The sequence below is a fragment of the Amblyomma americanum genome, chromosome 1 (genome assembly GCF_052857255.1).
Source record: "Amblyomma americanum isolate KBUSLIRL-KWMA chromosome 1, ASM5285725v1, whole genome shotgun sequence".
Lineage (NCBI taxonomy): Eukaryota > Metazoa > Arthropoda > Arachnida > Ixodida > Ixodidae > Amblyomma > Amblyomma americanum.
The window spans coordinates 47,800,179-47,804,071 of NC_135497.1; the positions used below are offsets into that span (position 1 = coordinate 47,800,179).

General features: G+C 50.1%; 1 non-coding gene and 1 pseudogene across 1 annotated transcript; both read right to left on the bottom strand.

The window, feature by feature from the left end:
• Window positions 1-297: 297 nt before the first annotated feature.
• Window positions 298-487, bottom strand: LOC144116631 (U2 spliceosomal RNA). Its single transcript, XR_013311940.1, has one exon. It is a non-coding gene; the product is annotated as a U2 spliceosomal RNA (small nuclear RNA).
• Window positions 488-2,044: 1,557 nt separating this feature from the next.
• Window positions 2,045-3,381, bottom strand: LOC144133698 (uncharacterized; annotated as a pseudogene).
• Between the last annotated feature and the right edge of the window lie 512 nt (window positions 3,382-3,893).

The following is a 3,893-nucleotide window of genomic DNA, read 5'->3' on the forward strand; positions in this document are numbered from 1 at the left end:
TTTCGCCGCTGTATTTAGCTTGGAGTTCCTTTTCCATCTTCGTCCCTAGACATGGATTCACCTTCTCCCCCTCTCCACTCCTCCCCCACTCGCTTTCGCCGGCGCGCCACGCCGCTGGCAGCTGCCACGGCAGCCATAGCGCCGCTTGCTTGCTTGCTGTTGTTGTCAGGAAAAATGTAGAGGAAAGTGCACAGGCCTGCCCACTAGCTCTAGTTGAGCCACAATCGCTGCCACGTGCTGAAAGTAGGAGAGTTAAAGATAGGAGAGCAAAAAGTGATAGAAAAGACGCGCGCTTTTATGCCCCAGGCCGATACCGGAGGCAATGCAATACCAGGCCAACCTGTGGCAGAGGTGAAGCAAGCTTCAAGCACTCCGCCACATTTCCAAAAATGAGTTTAATATCTTGGGCCCAAATGGGACCCGTAGCAGATATTAAATCAGATATTAAATGCCAGCATAATGCTAGCTAACAATGCTAGCATAATGTACGCGCGCGGCGCGCACACCAGCTGCGTGCTCTGTCCTCACTCCGCGCATGCGCACAACTGACGAGGCCGCCGGTGTCTGCTCTGCCGTCGGCACAGCGGCGAGCACACCAGCTGCGGGCTATGACGTCACTGCGCATGCGCACAGCTGGCAGACCAGTGGTGCCACGCTGACCTCGCGAAGTGGCTGGCGTATTGTAGCTATCGCTAAAAAACCGCGCGGGAAGTTCGAGCCTCTTGACGCGGCTCATCGGTCTGATCCTTTGGAAAAACAGGAATGCTGCCGTATAATTGCGCCAACCACGTCGGCTCATGTTCCTGATGGTAGCACGTCCATCTCTCGGTGATTTTATGGGGCTACCTAGATAGCCAACTCCTTACCCTTGGAGAGCAAAGCTTCCTCCGCACGTGGTTGATGCCACACATCAAACTCAGGAAGGGTGCCGTGTCACTAGGGGCAAGATATTAATCTATGCATTTGCTACACTTTAGGCGAACCCTTTCTCTCAATTGCCCTGTAGGTTTTTACAGCTAATCTTGTTTGGCTTGTGAAGTCACAGGCCTGCGTCTCTCCTTGTTTATGTGAGAGCTCAAAGGACCATTGACTGCGCAGAATTCAATATGCTCTGTGGCCGGGGCTCCCGCGGGAGTTTATTTCATTTTCTTTCCTTCATAATGTATGAATGAAGTCCATAAGATCTGCTTGCACAAAGTTGTGATTTTTGATTTCGAGACTTTTTCCTCCTGTACCGCACTACCTCTGCATGCCCCGTGTCCTCTGTTTGCTCGACTCTTATTTGAATCCTTGTAAGCTACGTATTCGTGTTTTTCAATAAATTTTCTTTATCTCTTATTTTATTCCATTACGTAACCACGTCAGTTACCGCGGCAATCACTAGGTTACGATTTGCCATTATAACGCATTACCCAGGGTTACAAAACGCGAGAAGTAGTCTCACGCTCTAAAATCACGGGCATTGGTCCGGCAGATGGTGCCCAGAAAGCAACCATGGAGGCTGGTGGGCCTGGGAGGTCTCGTGACCTTACAATGTCCTCACAGCCTGCCAACCAGATTGTTAGCAAACTGCCTACCGTGGCAGGTGGTAGTTAAATTAACTATTGGTTGCTCGGAAAGAGCAACCTATAGCGCACAAGGCTCAAGAACATGGAAGCGCCTGCCATCGTAGGGCAGTGGTGGATCGCTTAACCGCCGCACCACTGCGCCAGGAGGAGTATGAGGACTACCAGGGGTCTGTGAATGTAAAGTAGAGAATGACCGCTTGCATATATGGGAAGTAATCCATTACGCTTTCGCGTTACCTGTCTCTTCAATTTTTTGTTTTGCCGAAACAGATGGGCGCCTGGTTGCAGTTAAAAATTTGTAGCTGGCCATCAGTAACCGTCATAGATTCAGTACATGCTATGATTAACGCGACTAACTGATTGAAGCCCATGTTTATTCCACATTAGAATGCGCCGAAGGCGCTACGGTGGAAGGGAATGTTGTTAAGGAGAAGGGGTAAGGCTGCCTCCTTTTTATTAAAACTTCCTGGAGGCAGCTAAGTGGAGGCTGTGTGCCTCTCGAGAGCGTTGCGGAGCCGTTCGTCAACCAGCTACGCCTCAGAGTCATGGATGAACACGAGGAGTGCCCGCCAGAGCTCGATGGCACAATCTGGAGACGAGGTATCGGGGCAGGCCCAGGTCCAAATAGAAGAAGTCCACGGCTCCTGCTTAAACGTGGCCAGCACTCGAAGGCGAGGTGGTGTGTACAGAGGACATTCCCAGAACAGGTAGTTCATATTCGCACCGCAGTTGCACCTCGACCAGGAACCAGATACAGGTGGCATCCTGCCGTCCCAATGAAAACGGTCCACCAAGATAGGATTAAGAATGGTGCCTGTTTGAATCCGCCGCAGCAGGACCGATTCTCTTCGCGTGAATACCACCAGAGCAAGCGCAGGTATAGAGAGGGGGTTGCCCACAGCAGTGAGGAAGGCGGCGCAAAGTGGTTTCGTCACAGGCCTCTCCGCGATCAGATCTGCTACCTCAGGTGTGGTAGCGACGGAACGAGGAGTATCAGATGCGAGAGAGATCAGCGCGTGCTATACTCTATGAGCCTTCTCGTTTCCATGGATACCGAAGTGCGCGGAAAGTGCGAAGTGCGCATGTTACCGAATGGATGATTACATGCTGACCGCGTTCGCGAAGCAGGCATGCGTTATGCCTTATGTTCTGCATTATAGGGTCCATATAAAGAACGCTGGCGCATGCCCGGTAGGCAGCTTGAGAGTACGTGCACAGACGACGGTGAATGGGTTCAGTTTCAGAAGAAAGTGCGAAAGCCGACTGCAAATAGTCTGAAATGGCCATTAGTTTGGCTCAGCTACTAGACTGCGCTCCTGCCGATGTATGGAGGGGGGGGGGGATCGGCCCTTATTCTCTGTTGTCTGGTCGTACCACGCAGTAGCATAGCAAGTGCGGCTGCTGCCGTCTGCAGGAAGTGCAGCGTCCGTGTACAGAACACGTTCAGTTGAGGGGAGTGAGCGCCGCACCGCATTCGCAGATGCGCATCGATATGTAGTGGAAGTGGCTTCCCTTCAGTGAGTGGCGTGGTTTCCTGCTGTGGCGTCTTGCTCGGCAAAGTGGGAAATGTGTGTACATGGTGCCTGAGGATCCGCCTGCGTTTGTGCCGCGAAGTCGCGTTTGGTGCGTGTGCGTGCGCATGTCGAGGAGCTCTGAACGGTCATTGAGCTTGCTGAAGCTCTTGAGCGCATCAAGGCGTGTGTACCCCGAAAGTCCTGTGACAATGTAACTGGCCTCATTAAGTAAGCAGTCAAGCGCGACACTCCGTACAGTTAACAGGATGATATGGCAGCCCGTAGATGATGCGGCGACGAGAAAAAGTATTGTTGTGTTTAATGGCACGTAGTCAGCTATGGCCATCATGCGCCAAGCACAAGGTATAGAAAATTTTTCTGCAGAACTTTATAAAATTTGCAAAAAGTGATTGGTGGTGTAGACGGCCTAAAATGTTTGTTTTTCTACCTAGTGATGCCAAAGAAAAGACAAAGCTTTAACGAAAGTCGAGTAACCTCTGCAACTATCATTGCATGTGCAAGGACGTTGAGGCTCCCAACCAATCGAATAAAGACCACAGCCTTCTTCTCAGAAATGAGAAAACAGCTGAGGTGTGGTTAAAAATGTCTCTTCTTATAAATTACTCAATATTATCAGATCTACAATTTGTTGAAAACTGCTGTCTTTAAAAACATAAAAATATGTGAAATGTGAGCAAGTGCATCTTCACCTAAGAGTGGAATTTCACCTAAGGGTGAAATTGCCTGTGTTCAGTGTAAAAAACTTCAAAATACATTTTCCTCAGTGTTCCAAGTTTTCTACATGAAAATA